Source organism: Natator depressus, chromosome 8, assembly GCF_965152275.1.
Source record: "Natator depressus isolate rNatDep1 chromosome 8, rNatDep2.hap1, whole genome shotgun sequence".
In the NCBI taxonomy this organism is placed as follows: Eukaryota; Metazoa; Chordata; order Testudines; family Cheloniidae; genus Natator; species Natator depressus.
The window spans coordinates 102,198,605-102,215,303 of record NC_134241.1 but is presented as its reverse complement, the minus strand read 5'-3'; the positions used below and the strand labels follow the sequence as shown (position 1 = coordinate 102,215,303).

General features: G+C 50.0%; 1 protein-coding gene across 1 annotated transcript in view; it reads right to left on the bottom strand.

Moving 5' to 3' along the window:
* The window catches only part of PIK3R3 (phosphoinositide-3-kinase regulatory subunit 3), a 353,625-nt gene that overhangs the window by 60,776 nt on the left and 276,150 nt on the right, over positions 1 to 16,699 (bottom strand). The window lies entirely within an intron of this gene.

Here is a 16,699-nt window from a genome sequence, read left to right as displayed (position 1 = left end):
GGAAGTGTACTAAGCTAAACCTCCGAGAGACGTAGTTATATCGACCACAACGCCTTGCGTAGACAGCGCCGAGTTGGCGGGAGAGCTTCTCCTGTCGGCATAGCTACTGCCTCTCACAGAGGTGGAGTTATTAACCTGACAGGAGAACTCTCTCCCGGCTTAGAGCGTCTTCACCAAAAGCTCTACCCTGGTGCAAGTTTCTAGTGTAGACCAAAGATCCCTGTAAGCTGTGTGGCCATGTGGCCGTGCAGCAGCCTATTTAGCACTGCGCAGGTGCTCAGGGAACCTGCCCGGCTGTGCGACTGGCGGAGGGGCAGCCCCAGCCGGACCTGCCATGGAGGCCGGGGGAAGGGCGGTCTGAATGCAGCCCCGGCTGGACCTGCTGCGGTGGCTGGGGGAGGGGTGGCCCAAACCCAGTCCTGTCCCGGACCTGCCACGGCCGGGGAGGGGTGCCTATCCCACAGCCCCAACCCAGCCCCGGCCCGGACCTGCTGCGACCAGAAAAGGGGCACCTATCCTACGGCTCCAACCCAGCTCCGGCCTGGACCAGCCGCAGTCAGGGGAGGGAAGCCTCTCCCTCACCCCCAAGCCCAGGTGCTGCTGGGGGGAGTCCTCTCTCCCTACTGTAGCCCCGGAGCACCCTCCTGCACCCCAAACCCCTCATCCCCGGCCCCACGCTGGAGCCTGCACTCCCAGCCAGAGCCCTCACCCTCTGCACCCCAACCCTCTGCCCCAGCCCTGAGCCCCCTGCCACACTCTGAACCCCTCGGCCCCACCCGCACCACATGAATTTTGTTATTGCACCAATATGCAGGTGATGTGTCACATAGGGTCGTGTCACACATCACCTCCATATCAGTGCACATAACAAAATTCATTCCGCACATGTGTGGGAAAAATTAGAGGGAACATTGGTGTAGACCTCACCTGCCCTTAGTGCACAGTAAGAGCGTCCACACGGGGAGTTAGTGTGGAGCAGCTAGTGTGCTTTACTAACTTTCGCATGTAGACAAACCCTTAGATTCACCTTATGTCTCTCTTGGGTGTCCCTTACTCACTTCCTGTGCACAACTCTCCTTCATGTGAAGGGGAGTTCTGTCCATAGAACACGTGCACAATAGCCACCGGACATAGTCAGCACAGATCTGACAGCAAAACTTGGCACATTCTTGTATGTGTGTGGTGAGACCCCCCACAAATGGTTAATGAGCTCCCAGACACCGCGAGGTGATCTTGCCCTCAGGATTTGTTCTAATGGGAGAATAATGCGTCTGTCTCGAGTTCCTTCTGTTGGATGTGTTCTCATTCAGTATCCTGCTAGGGGAGTCTGGAGTCAGACTGAGCTGAGTCCCTCCTGAGTGCATGGTTGAATTTCTCTCTCGGTAAAAAGCAGTTTTTGGTTCTTCCCAGTTTGCTTCCAGACTCTTCGGTATAGTTATTCCCAACACAGCATATTCTCCACTCAACAAGTCCATGTAACCTTCACATTGTTGCCAGCCCTTATGCTTTCCTTGCAAGCCTCGTGCGATTTGATATTTTTCTTTAAACTCCACCTCCTGGAGTCATGGGATTATATACAAATCTGAGCTTTCATTACATTGTTTTTTGTAAGAAGTACGTTTCTAGCCTTTGTAGTTGTGGAGAAAAGCTTGAAAAGATCTCCCCAAGGCCCCAAACTGGAAGGCAAACAAAAAGAACCAATCAATGATGCTTTTTCAAAATCTCATGATTTTTGAGACAGTCTCGTGATTTTTGAATATTTGGGGTTAGCGATGTTGTCTTCTTTCATATTAAGGATGAAATTCACCTCACCCCATCTACAGGGCAAGAACAGCACCTATGGATCACCTCAGCACTCTGAAGAGGGGTACACAGGTTTTATGCTGGATCGCTGAGTTTCACCATAAAGTGCATTCATCAAGGGGCAAAGAAAATGCCCCTCGATGGAACATGCTGTTAACAGCTGTTCTCCACTTCCTTGGAAAGACAGTCATGGCCCTGCCCCATTTTGGAAACTACTTGCATTGCTGGTTCAAGGATTGTGGTTGGGATTGGCCCAGCACAGGCATGTGCCCAGCTATGATCTGGCCCTATATTTTAAAGTCACTGATGATGGTGATGGATTCCTTTTTAAAAACCATATCAGGTGGTGTAAACTGGCATTGACTGGAGCTATTCTGATTTACCCCAGCAGCAGATCTGGGCCGTACCATCAACTGCATACAGCGGTTGCCACTAACATCTTGACAATGTTGCTTTTGTCTAAGTGGCCTGACAGCTGTATTTGCCATTCTTATTTAGCTTCACCTGGCAAACTGCAGCAATCCCACCTTAAAGTGAATTATTTGCAGGGGCAATTGTAATGAGTTTAATGGCGACTGCTGTCTGTGACCCCAAATATTTTTCAAAGTCAACTGATATTTCACGGAGAAAGGGATCAGGGGCATATACATGTATAGGATCTCACAATCAGTAATCTAGGACCTGAGCCCAAACCCACTGACATTATAGGGGAGATAAAAGCCTCAGAATATAATATGAAAGAACCCTGCCTGGACTGTGGTATGGCAGGGGGGCAAAGGGTAGAGTCTGCAGGTCAGAGCAGGGAACGTGAGAGAGCCCAGGGGACATGGCAGACGCAGGAAGGATTCGATTGTTCCAGTAGGATACAGCTAGTTTTATGCATACAGTACTTCAAAAGCTATGCCCAAAACAAGTTACTCAGATTTACTGTAAACGGCAGCTGTGCCATCTATGGCTTTGCGGCTAACATACAAATACTTGTTCTGTCTTAACAATGAGCCGAGTGAGTCATGCTGGCCCTGCTCCCAGCCTGTACGGGGGAGAATGAAGAAATGGGGCAACCAGGTTCCCTCACCCTCCTCGACCCATCTCTGAAGCCCCAGTAAAAGAACAAAAAGTATTTTAATTAGCTGAGATTTGGCAAGTGGCTTCTTTTATAAACACTGGCAGGGGCGTGCAGGATTAGTGGCTCATTTCAAATGTTAAAAGAAAAGATTGTGAAATAGACGAAGGCTCCATTTGGAATGCGCACCAGAATGATAAAAAAAAAAAATCCTGCCACCAAAATAGCACGGCAGTTGTTTTATGCTCGTCTGCGTCGGTGCAGCAGGTCTGTGCTGAGCGCTGCCTGGAATAAGCCTACGCTGGGGCAGTTTGGGAGACACTCCGGCAGACCCGTTCGCTTCAGATTTCATTCCCAGCAGAGCCCCAGCCGCTCCAGGTCTCGGCAGCCGCAGATGTCAGCAACAGGCTGCACGCCACACAAAGGAGCTGATCGTTGACCTCCCGAGTAACCAGGCTGAGTGTTGCACAGATGTGCCAGGGCTCAAGGGTGGGGCGAGGATTGTTCCCGCTGCTCTGCAAGTGGCGTTGCCTCTCTGCCCTCGCTATCACACACTCACAGGTGCAGCAGCCTCTGCAAGGATGGGTCCACGCAGAGTCCCACCCACCTGGCATGGATGCGCGCAGGGAGCCCTGATGAAGCTTCATTCGCATCTCACAAAGAGTCACCCCCTTCCTGCATGAGTTCTGGGAATTGCCCCATTTTTAGGCCTGTGGGTGTTACGATGACCTCTAAAAATACCTCACTACTTCTCATTTTTGTACCACACACAAGCACTGACTCACTCCTTAAATGCCAAACGCTTAGGGTCAAATCCACCTTGCACAGATGCTCAAGGCCTGCAAGGAACAGGGGAAACCCTGCGTGTGGCTGCAGCATTTGGGTGTCCCTAGGGTTTGGAGTGAGGAGGATTCCATTCCTCCTACCCCTATGGACACCCCCTGCACGACACCTAGTTGCTCAGGGCACCTGGATCTGGCCCCTGCAATGAAAGGCCCAAATTCTACCTTTATTTGCATGTGCAAGGCTCCCACTGGGTAACTCCCCCATGCACCCCATGGTTGCATTTGGCATGAGATACGAATATAATTGAATTTCTGCAGAGAGGAACGTAACTTAAAAAAGGACTGACCTCCCCAGGTCATTGAGGGAGGGAGAGGGCAGGACAAAGAACTATGGGAAGAGCGAGATGTATTTGCTACTGGGAGCATGGCGGGCATTAAACACAATGCTAAAGTGCATTAAACAATGTGTTTACATATTGTGCTCTGAGAAAGGCGCTCCAGACGCAGCACTTAAGTGGCCGGGGATTTCCCCCTCCCCCTCCCTGCTAGCCTGCACATACCACGGCAACCTGTTTCAGAGCGAGTTTAGAGAATATCCATTGGACGTTGCTGTCGATATTTTGTTTTTTCATGAGGAAGTTCCAATCAACTACATCTTCTCTGTAAGGGGCATTAAAGAAAGAGGCTCCTGGGAAATAAGGCAGATAATTTTAATGCACTGAGAAAGCTACTTGCACTGATCAAATCAATACACCCTTCTAACTTGCTGAAGAGTATTTGCTGTGAATAGATGGCACACAGTGTGGGCCTTTCACACGGAGAGAGCATGTGGTTTTTTTTTTTTTTTTTTTTTTTTTGCATAGTGCCCAAGATCAAAGCAACAGAAACAGAGAAATGGGAGGTGGAGAGGGCTGATCTCCACTGATACTCATCCCCACTGCAGTGGCAGGAAACTGACCAGGGGAACCGCACTGACCTTAGCCCAGTAATCACCTAAATCACAGCTCAGCGCTTGCTCCAGGGGAAAGTGAAAAACACCCACTCCCAAAGGTCTCTGTTGATAAGGGCTGGGAGGTTGGAAGCTGGTTTTGTAAATGTTGTAACCCGTCAAAGGATGGGATTTTTCAGACTGCACGCCAAATGGAAGTGTAACCCACACACCTCCAGGGTGTGGTGTTCTGTCCCATCTAGTGGCACCAAGACCACTTAGAGAAAGAGAAAGCAACTAATAAGTCTGCTCTACAGCTTTAACTAACAGCCAGTTGTCTTTTAGCTCACAGGGTAGAGGCTCATGCACTAAGCCCCACAGGTCCCAGGTTCGATCCTGCCTGCAGATGACTGGGGTCTGTCGGTGTTACAGAAGCACAAGCAGTGGGAAGAGGAGCATGTATGGATCAAAGACAGACCATATTTGCTGAGGGTCAGCACTGGGCCAGAGCAAAAGGCATCAGTATCGACGCTGACGGGATAATTAATAATATAACAGGTAATAAATCCTTCTATATATACATTAAGTGCAAAACTCAATTCAACCTTAACAATGGAGCCGCAACCAGTGCCTTCATACCTGCCTCCATACACAGAGACTTTCATCCAAAAGACCTAAACTCTCCAGATGTTTAAGAGGTCAGGATCAAGTCCTGCCCCATCAGCGGATACCTTTTTCTTCCTTCTCTGTGTGCTGAACCCTGAAGTCCCGACTCTGTTTTTACTTAGGTCAGAAGAGACTCCCCTTTTCTTGCCACCATCGAGACTGACCGCTTGGATCCAGACAGGACATTGCACGCCAGGACTTGAACTTGCAGGCCGCAGTTCTGTTTTACTGAAAGTGCAGGCAGCTGCTCTGCTCCGATCTGTGCAAAACAGGAGCAGCCCGGGGGGGGCTGGCAAGTTGCCACATGGTTTGGTAAACCTTGGGAACCCCCTGCTCTGGCAGATGACCCAATTAGTCATCTTCCCAGAGACCATGGGAGAGGCCAAGGTCTTAGATAAGGGATTGATTATACACTCACACAAGCAGCTCATCATAACAGAATCACAGTGCTGTAGATGTCCCTAACAGACACCAAATTCAAGAGCCAAGCGAGTAAGGATTGTGAGGTGGTTTCTACTAGAAAGGAAGGCTTCAAGGATTTTGTTCCCCAACTCCTTTTCAAAAATTCACTGGAGATCTTCCCGTTGGTTTTGGAGGGGATGGGGGGCTTGAACAGAGGTCAGTTTTAATGGCTGGAAGTCCTATAGATACAATACAGTGATGTCTGACTCTGCATCCAGCCCAAAAGGCAGCCGGCGAAAAGATTCCAGAAGAGAAGACACAGTGATGGTTTAGTTAAACTGTGTACCAACTCCTTTCTCTTCCATTTTCCCCATCATCTAGCTACAGCATATATCCTTGCCCTGTTTCTATGAGAAATTCTTGAAGGGACTAAGGTGCAGGATTGCTGGAGTTGGAGTGGCTAGCGTGCAAGCCAACAGCACGTGCAGCCAGAGATGGGACTTACTGATGCAGGAAACAATCACTGGGCGGGATTTTTAGCATTTAAAACTCACAAATAAGTGGTTAGCAAGGTGTGGTGAAGAAGGTCAGACCTTTTATTGAGTCAATAAGGAAAAGGTTTTGGAGGACACCTGGAGGAGACACCTTTATGACCCACAAGCTCCTAGACTACTGCACTGGGCAGCACACCATGGGGAGGAGGTGACCAGCCCTCTGTGGAAAAAGAAGTGGTTCGGGACTATTTAGAAAAGCTGGACATGCACAAGTCCATGGGGCCGGATGCGTTGCACCCGAGAGTGCTAAAGGAGTTGGCGGATGTGATTGCAGAGCCATTAGCCATTATCTTTGAAAACTCATGGTGATCGGGGGAAGTCCCGGATGACTGGAAAAAGGCTAATGTAGTGCCCATCTTTAAAAAAGGGAAGAAGGAGGATCCTGGAAACTACAGGCCAGTCAGCCTCACCTCAGTCCCTGGAAAAATCATGGAGCAGGTCCTCAAGGAATCAATTCTGAAGCACTTAGAGGAGAGGAAAGTGATCAGGAACAGTCAGCATGGATTCACCAAGGGCAAGTCATGCCTGACTAATCTAATTGCCTTCTATGACGAGATAACTGGTTCTGTGGATGAAGGGAAAGCAGTGGACGTGTTGTTCCTTGACTTTAGCAAAGCTTTTGACACTGTCTCCCACAGTATTCTTGCCAGCAAGTTAAAGAAGTATGGGCTGGGTGAATGGACTATAAGGTGGATAGAAAGCTGGCTACATTGTCGGGCTCCACGGGTAGTGATCAATGGCTCCATGTCTAGTTGGCAGCCGGTATCAAGTGGAGTGCCCCAAGGGTCGGTCCTGGGGCCAGTTTTGTTCAATATCTTCATAAATGATCTGGAGGATGGTGTGGATTGCACCCTCAGCAAGTTTGCAGATGACACTAAACTGGGAGGAGAGGTAGATACGCTGGAGGGTAGGGATAGGATACAGAGGGCCCTAGACAAATTGGAGGATTGGGCCAAAAGAAATCTGATGAGGTTCAACAAGGACAAGTGCAGAGTCCTGCACTTAGGATGGAAGAATCCAATGCACCGCTACAGACTAGGGACCGAATGGCTTGGCAGCAGTTCTGCAGAAAAGGACCTAGGAGTTACGGTGGACGAGAAGCTGGATATGTGTCAACAGTGTGCCCTTGTTGCCAAGAAGGACAATGGCATTTTGGGATGTATAAGTAGGGGCATTGCCAGCAGATCGAGGGACATGATCGTTCCCCTCTATTCGACGCTGGTGAGGCCTCATCTGGAGTACTGTGTCCAGTTTTGGGCCCCACACTACAAGAAGGATGTGGAAAAATTGGAAGAGTCCGGCAGAGGGCAACAAAAATGATTAGGGGACTGGAACACATGACTTATGAGGAGAGGCTGAGGGAACTGGGGATGTTTAGTCTACGGAAGAGAAGAATGAGGGGGGGATTTGATAGCTGCTTTCAACTACCTGAAAGGGGGTTCCAAAGAAGATGGCTCTAGACTGTTCTCAGTGGTAGCGGATGACAGAACAAGGAGTAATGGTCTCAAGTTGCAGTGGGGGAGATTTAGGTCGGATATTAGGAAAAACTTTTTCACTAGGAGGGTGGTGAAACACTGGAATGCGTTACCTAGGGAGGTGGTGGAATCTCCTTCCTTAGAAGTTTTTAAGGTCAGGCTTGAGAAAGCCCTGGCTGGGATGATTTAATTGGGGATCGGCCCTGCTTTGAGCAGGGGGTTGGACTAGATGCCCTCCTGAGGTCCCTTCCAACCTTGATATTCTATGATTCTATGATTCTGTCTTTAAATCATTGCACTTTTTTCTCAAGGAACAATATGGCTACAAATATTATCAAGGGACTTCAAGGATTTCACGGGTGTGGCCGCTTGGAAGTTCACAGAGACAGCAGAGGTAGACCACGCATCTTACTGCTCCACAAACACAGGCCCCCCACCACTCGTGTGAAGGGAGATTCCCAGCTACTGACAGTACAGGGCCTGTGACACACAGTGCATCAGCTCCAGTTCCATCCAGAAGAGGGCAGCAGTGTAAATACACACTAGCCACTTTGCTACAAACCTTCTGCCTTTACTAGTAGCTGGAAGCCCGTGCTGTTGCATGGTACAATTTGTAAAGTCGTGCAAAAAAGCTGAAAATGGCTGAGAACTTAAAACCTCCCTGGCCCTGGTGATAAGCGACACAGAAAGAGCTCTCACCCAGGCTTGCAGCTATTCCCATCGCTTCACACTGACTCAGGCGTTCTAGGCTTCAGCGTGATGTTCGGGGTGATTATGCGTGCTCGTTGTGTTGAGTTGTGTTGTGCTGAGTGAGCTGTGTGGATTTGTGCGGGTGGCGAATGAGGGGTGTGTTGCGGTGAGCGGCTATGGGCTTATTGGGTGCGCTGGTTGTGTTGTTGTGGGGGTGGCTGTGTTGATTTGTGGGGGTGGCAGTTGGGCTAAGTAATCTACCATCTCCCTCATACAACCAATGAAACTGCTGCATCCAAATTTAGCTGTAGAATAAGGGTGGTGATTGGTTGAGTTATTTCTGCTATCACAACGGTCTAGGACTCTTGGCCTGGCACAGATACCGGCTTTACTGGAGCTGAACCCTGCACGAGTGTCACTCATAAAATCACAGCAGCTGAGAACTTACAGATTGGATGGTAACCGACCGTGAAACCCAGGCATGATTTAACCTGGTGATATCCGGAATAAAAAGAGCTCTCAGCCACGCACGAAGCCTCACAACGCTGCCACGAGCAAGCCATTATTACATCTCCCTGAGAGATGAATAAACCAAGGCCCAGAGGCCCAGATTTTTAAAGGTATTTAGGCGTTGCTAAGATGAGTGTTGCAATGCCTAACTGATTTAGGTGCCTAATCCCATTGGCTGTCATTTTAGGGCATATTAATTGGAGTCACCCATAACAACTTGATAATTTTTCCTTAGGGGAGCAGATAGGTTATCTCAGTATCTGCACTATTCCCTGGACTTCCCTATGCTTGCTAAAGGGAGCCTTACAAGCGCTGGAGTGAAACTATCCAGTTATCTAAAGGAGGACTTGGGGGCACCTTAGAGACTAACAAATTTATTTGAGCATAAGCTTTCGTGAGCTACAGCTCACTTCATCGGATGAGTGAGCTGTAGCTCACGAAGGCTTATGCTCAAATAAATTTGTTAGTCTCTAAGGTGCCACAAGTCCTCCTTTTCTTTTTGCGAATACAGACTAACACGGCTGCTACTCTGAAACCAGTTATCTAAGGCTCCTGACAAGTTGTTAAAGGGTGAAGCACTGCAAGTATGTGGGGCGAATGGAAAATCTGTAACAATCCACCCGGTTAGTTAAAGAGAAGGCACATTAATCTCTTTGCATCCACAGTTGAATTCGGGACAACACACAATTAGGATCTCAGACTGCATGGCAACAGCCCCAGTCAAGCTCTCTGGAGCTGCCTGCATCAGTTGATACTGAGAAGCATTGTTTGCTTGGAAGCATTTGCACTGAGCTGAATTTCCTGCCATTGTTTTAGGAGGTAAATACAATGAGGCCTGTGACGGCAGCGGATCAGCTGAGTTACATATTAGCTGCATTCAGCCCATTTGGTTGATGTTTAGCTGAAGGACTACAAGCTCTCTCTCCAAAGGGCTCTGTGTAATTGAATGATTTCGTGTTACACTGCACAGGGCTTTTAGTGCCTGCCATGAGAATCACAAACGGAAGGGTTCTGATTCCAGTGTGTGACTTACATACATTTATTTATTTTATTGCCTGACCATGGGCTCTGTTGCTCACATACACACATGCAGAACCTGCCAAGCAGAACAGCCTCTGTTTTACTTGGTGCCTATGAGGACTGCTGGAATGACCATTCCCAATCTAGAAGCCCCCAGGAGTAAATCACAGACATCACGATTCATCAGAAAAACCGGAGATGGCAGAGATCTACAGCCTTTGGTTCTCCAGTCTCTGCCCTCGTTCCCTATAGGATGTCCTCCTCCACTCGATCCTAAATCCCAAGGGGGGGGGGGGTCTAACACTGCCTTTGCAAGACAAGTCCAATGCTTTCTATTCCTTAGCGATGGGCCCGACTTGCAAAGCCTAGTGCCAGTTGTCGGGGAGGACGGCCTTGTTCTGGTCTGGAGTTGGGTTCTGGCGCATTTCTGATCGCGGTCACAAGGCTGATCCGGCACCCACTCCGTGCATGGAGCGCCCTGCTGCTCTGGATGCACTCACGCAGAACCGAGTTGGCATTCTTTCACGTGAGACCTCCCCCTGCTCCCAGGTGCCCAGGGAAAATGCCCCTACCGATCACGTGCCCCTAGGTTTACCCCTGGCTGGTATATGAAGCAGTCTACAGGCCCTGTCTCTTCCGGAGAGTCCTTTCTCCAATCCTCCCTTATTTTCAACCTTGAGAACCCACCCATCTTGCCCCTACCCTCCCCCACACCCAGCTGCTGCTCCTTGCCTGCCTCTCAAGGAAGATGACGAGAGGACCCGGCTATAATATTTCTTCAGCCTCGTTTCCGAGAATGCCGTCTTCGTTTTGCTGATGAGGATCGAACCATTCATTCTTTTCAGAGGAGCAGGTTACAGTGAATAGGCAGCCGCTCCATTAGCTCCCATATCCTAGGAGGGGGGAAGGGCCAGCGGGGGAAGGAATAAGCAGCCGATCTCCCTCAATGTGATTGCTGGAGATGGAAAGTGCTACCCTGACTGCTGCCAGCTCAATGATGTCATCCCTAGTTGCAATGCAACCCCCACCCCCAAAAAAATTCCCTTAATGAGGCATCCTTGCTAGGGGCTATCTGAGTATTGACAGCCAGGAAAGCAAAGTGCGAGCTGTGCAAATACATGTTTGCATGCATGCATCTCTCTTTATCTCTGCATCCTGACCCAAATTGCCTCTCGCCTTCCGAGAAGGCTGGAACTTCAAGCAGAACAATTTGTCTTTAACGAAACACAAATCCGACCTAATATCCCTTCCCATCCTCCCAACTCCACTCCTGAGCCCCTCCGGTTTTTTGATTCCCTTCCAGCATGAAGCAAAAATTGTGGGCCCATAACTTATAAGAATGAGATAAAACTGGCATCTCCCCTTGCACTTGCTGAATACCATCTCTTTAGGCTCTGAGTAGCAGATAAGGGTATGCATACAACACTGATCCCCTCTTAAAAGCTACAGCAATGTTTCCAAACAAGAGGAACACATTGATGTTTACATGCTGCCTACATCAGTAGCTAGCTTCCCTACCATGTCCCATCCCACACATAGTCTTAGGGTAAGTCTACGCTTCACACTAAGCCCCGGGCTCTGACTTCAGTTTGAGCCCAAGCCCCCCTTCCGTCCACACACAAATCAGCCTGACTTGGGTCAGCAAGCGCTCAGGACACTGCTGGGTTTGCTCACAGCCCGAGTCCTGCTGCGACTTGAGTCCAGGCCCTGTCATTTTGCAGTGTGGATGCAACTCAAGCTGCAGACCCGAGTCAGAAGGTCTGTGTAGTGCAGTGTGGACGTGTTAGCACAGCTGGGAGACCCAGATCCAGTAATTGTAAGCCCAGGTTACAGTGCAGTGTGGATGCTCAAGTGCAGGGTTAGAAACACCGAATCCACATGCCTGGGTTTACTATGCAGTGTAGACCCACACACCCACATAGAGTTTAAGACAAGAAGGGAGCACTAGATCATCTAGTCTGATATCATACATCACAAGCCTCCAACACCACTCAGCACTCGCACACCAAAGCCAACAACCGAAATGAGACCAAAGAATTACAGCCAACTCTTGTGTGTCACCAGCAGTGATATACCCACATACTCCTGGCAAGTGAAGTGACCCATTATTCCATAACCAACACCGCTGCCATATTAGGGGACAGTCTAGTCCTACAGGGAGGAAGGAGAAGTCAGGAGAGCTGGATGCTACTCCTGGCTCTGCCGCTGTGAGTAAACCGGTTGATCTTTCCGTGCCCCAGTTTCCCCATCAGCCAAATGAGGAAGATACTTTGTTAAAGGGCTTTGAGCTGCCACGTGCCAGCTGCTCATTCTGTGTTAGCAAAATATCTGAGGAGGGGGACAAGATGGAGATAAATTCTCTTCAATGCCCTGGTTACAGCTGTCTCCTGAACCCCACTTGGTTGCTGGGCTTACTCGCTCTCCCTGCGTGTAGGATGTTACCCTGATTTCGCCCTCACTGCCCACCGCTCCCATTGCCCTACCCTCTCCAGCTCACGGGGCAGCTCAGCTCTCCCTTCCCGAATGCTCCCTCTGATTTGCTGTTGTGTGAGGATTTGACGGCAACGCCAGACAAAGAGAGGCACAAAGACTGGGGATGCAGAGGGATGTGGCTTCTGGAGTTCAGCTGGGCAAGAGGCTTTGGAAACCCTCAAATGCCAGGCAATGGCTATCAGCGAGAGGGTCGCTTCTTGCAGACTGACAGATGCTTCCTGCCTGGACAGCAGCAGCTCTGCAGCTCACGTGCTCAATGGGGCACCCTCTGACAGCCAGCAAACTAGAAGGGCTGGTCGGTTTGAGAGGGAAAAGTCCTAATTCCATTAGCAAGCACAGGGCCCGAGCCTGCAAATTCTACTCCCTCGAGTAAGGATTACTCATGTGAGCAAGGATTTCGGGATCCGGCTTTTTAAAGGTCTGGTTGGTATTGGAGCTAGCAGGGCAATAGGAACTATATGTTATTCTCTCTAAATACACACGCTTTTCCTCTCTCGCTCTCGTTCTATAATCCATAGGTGACAGCCGCAAAGCTCATGAGAACAAGCGAGGGAGGAGACCTCCGGCTGTCTGGGAAGAGACAGAAATAAACCCTCGCTATTGTTCAGTTTGCATAAACGATTATCACGCAAGCTAAATTGATGTGGCCTCTTTAGGACATAATCCAGAGCAGAGATGAGCTGAGCACACCGCCCTTACTGCTCAGTGTAATCAATGCAGGGCACTACTGCCATTATTTTTGCCGTTAGCATTAATATTCTTTTATAATGAAAGAGCCCCTGAGCTGTCAGTCTGCTCTTCCTGCTCCCTGGCCCTAGATCTTGCTGATTATTTCAAAGTGACTCTAGTGATGTTCTCTGGCTATCTGCCCATCGAATGGTTTGCATTTTAACTCCACGACCGCAGTGTCTGTGGTTTCAGTCGAGTCCTCCCAGCAACTATGCATTTGGAAAGGGAATAACATATTGATAATGATTGTAATGAACTTGGGGGGGGGTCCGAGCTGTTTAACTGTGTGTCATAGGCCCTATACTCTTGACACCAAAAGGTGATTTACCTTTAGTTCGGGGGTTAGAGCCTACGCCTCTGGAGAGGGAGAACCGTTTTTCTTCCTGTGGTTTCTCTGTGAACTGTCAAGTGGGTAGGGTGTCCAGCTAAATTCTACCTAAGACAGTTCTAGAAGAGCACTGCTGTATTAATACCGGGTGCAGATTGTGAGCGGTCGTGGATCAAATACAACAGCCAGGGGGTTTTATCTTGGTTTTCAACCTTGAATTGTGTCTCTAATGAGAAACGCTGTTTTAAATCCATGGCCTTTTGCTCCCAGAAGGAAAAAGTACAGCCCCCGTGTCCATGGGGACTCTCCTGATGTCACCCGAACCACTTTCATACTTGATTTGAATCTGTTTCTGGCGGAGCCGTGTTTAAACTGAGTTTAGAACCAAGAGACTGAACATGGCTGGGGGGTCACCATTGCGCCGGCCTCGACTCTAATGCAAGCCGGCTAAAAAGACCATTGGATGCAATGCAGAAACAACTGAGAAGAGTGAAGGAACGAACCACCTTGAGAGGCTCACTATGAATGCAATCCTCCCTTCCCACCCCCCACCCCCCAGATCCCAGGTCACCTCAGCAGGAAGGGGGGCAAATCATTGCAGATTATTTTAAAATACTCTGATAAATCCCTGGCCAGCTAGGGCTTCATGGTTGTCACTAGACTGTACTCCAAGCCCACTCAGCGCTTCACTGGGACAACAACCTGAGAACCGAAGCCTCCAGCTCCGAAAGCACAGGCCACTTCCGCTTGCGCTAGAGGGGAGCCGTTGGTTACCCGCAGCCGCAGAGGGCTCTCTGACACACACTCCAGCAGCAGTGAGTCGATCTAGTAGAGGGCAGTGGTACACATATACGAGTCTTGTCCAGTACCAGACTTCATCCGCTGACACAGCTAAGAGGGGCTGTTCCTTAGCAATGCAAAGCTCCGGGCATTAGGGCTCCAACTCCCCCCTCTGTACATGACTTTTCGGGATTTATGATTTAGTTACAGCTATAGCCACAGGCCTCGGATACCAATCTTGATAGCTTTCCCTGCGCCTGCATTACAGCGATTACCAGGAAGTTAATAGGGTGCTTTGTTAACCACTTCAGGGCATGTTATGTTCATACCGATGCACAGCAGAGCTAAACACATGAGCTTTCATTGGAGTGAAGTGATTCTGCACGTGCCTCTCCACTGCGTGACCAAACCCCTCAATAGAGCATCCTCTCCCAAGTGGAGGACTTCAACGGTACGTGGCCGTTTTGGGGAAAGCATTTCGCTTCATTACTGTGAAACCCACTTCTGCGAATTGCCGCTGAATGACTAAAAGGCGGGGAATCAATTGCCTGTGTCCCAGATGATTTTAGTGTCTCTCAATGGGAACTGCGTCTGGGAGCGGAATCTGCCAGCCTTTTAGCACTTCTTCTTGGCGTTGTGTCCGAGATCAAGCACGGTATCATTTGAACAGCAGATGCCCTATGAAGGGGGACTGCATCCTATGTTGGCAGGGGAGTGGAGCTGATGATCCAGCTGGTCCCTTTCTTCTCTAATGTCTCGCGATCAGGGAATGTTTCACCATCTTGCACTCACTGAATTGTTTGAAATTCTCGTCCCCTGCAGCCCCCAAAACACCTGACCAGGAAAGAAGGAGCATCCAATGATCTGCACACGTCTCAGGGGAGGGAAGGAAGGCGGCACCAGGAAGGGAAGAGAGGTGATATGGTTAGCTGGGGGTAGACAACTGCTCCAAAGAGTCTGAGCTCCAGGGTGAAATGCACCCCTGTTCAGCGGGCCAGCACCATGCCTGTACACCACTTACATCTCAGCCTTTGGGATCCTGGGTGAAATTAATCTCTGCCCGGGGGTGAATTTCACCTAGCATACAGTCAAAGGGGGTCAGTGTCATTCCACCAACCCAGCTCCAGGAGTCCAATAGACCTTTACTTCACTGGGCCTAGTGTCAGGTGCACAGCTGGCTCCAGCCTGGTCACTAAGCAATCCAGCAAGCTCAGCTGGGCCCGAGGAGCCTTCTCTGAGTGGTCACGCTTCTTGGCTGGGTGGGGGAGCCAGCAGCCTGCTCCTTGAGGCTTGCAGCTGCGCAGCGGCTGCTCAATGCATTCCGCGCTTGCCCTGCTCTCGCCTCTGCTCCAGGCCTTGCCTCCCTGCCCTGATTCTGACTCAGGCTCCGACCTTTGACTTGGCTTCCCCCTCGGACCAGTACCTGGCTCCTGGATCTACAGATACAGGCATCTGGAGCCGACCCTGTGTGGGTTGGTCTGTTGATTTGTGGAGGGGGCAATGCTATGGGGAAGGGCCCTTTGTCCCCCACCACACTCATCCTGACCCTGGCCCCTCAAGATTTGCAAAGGTGGAGCCGTATGGAGCACTTTCAGAGAGACCGGGGAACGGGCCCCTGGGATCTGGAGATTTGCACAACCCTCCGTTCACTGAAGCAGAGGGGAGCACTGGGGTCTGTGCCTCCCCTTTGTTTTCTTGGAGGCTAGGAAACCCCGGGCGCATGGTGAGAATGGAACAGCCCATCCTCAGAGCCCGTCACCTGTCCGGGATTGTTACCTGGGTGAGGTTGCAGTGATGGGGGATGAGGACTGGCTTTGGCCGCTTGTTGGGGAATGGAAATCTCGTTATCTGGGGGAGAAGGGAATGATTTATAATGCACTTCTGGGTAACTGTCTGTCCAAAGTACACCTGGCTTGCTTGGGTACCAACCGATTACACATCTGGGGGAGTTTTAGACATTTTCACTACAGCTAGTGGTTTTCCGCTGCATGCAAGATTAACCTAAGAGGGCACCATGGTTTTGTCTGACTGAGCTTATAACAAGAACTCTTCTGTGCAGGCGGCGAGATCATTTGTAAGCGTCACGGCCGTCTCCCTGACCGCTATATCAGCCAACTATCTACTGCAGCCTCCTTCTCTCTCCCAGTCCATACCAACGGTCCTCCAGCTGCACTGCCTGGGACCAGCGCGGCCATATCAAACGTCTCCTCCGTGGGTGCTTCTTGCTGCTAGTTCCCTCTTCCTCCCTCTCCACCCTGCACCTGTCATCAGCGCAATACAGTTCACAGGGGGTTGCTTGCTTGGATTCAATAAGTGAAAGATGAATGGAGCACATAGGCAAGAGGCTGCCTGAGATGCATCATCTTAGCAAGGCAGAGCCTGGTATTGGGCAGCCTGAAACCCCATTGGAAACGACGCATTACAAGCACTCAGCACCTCTCTGGAGCAGCCCCACAGCGTATCTTGGGATGAG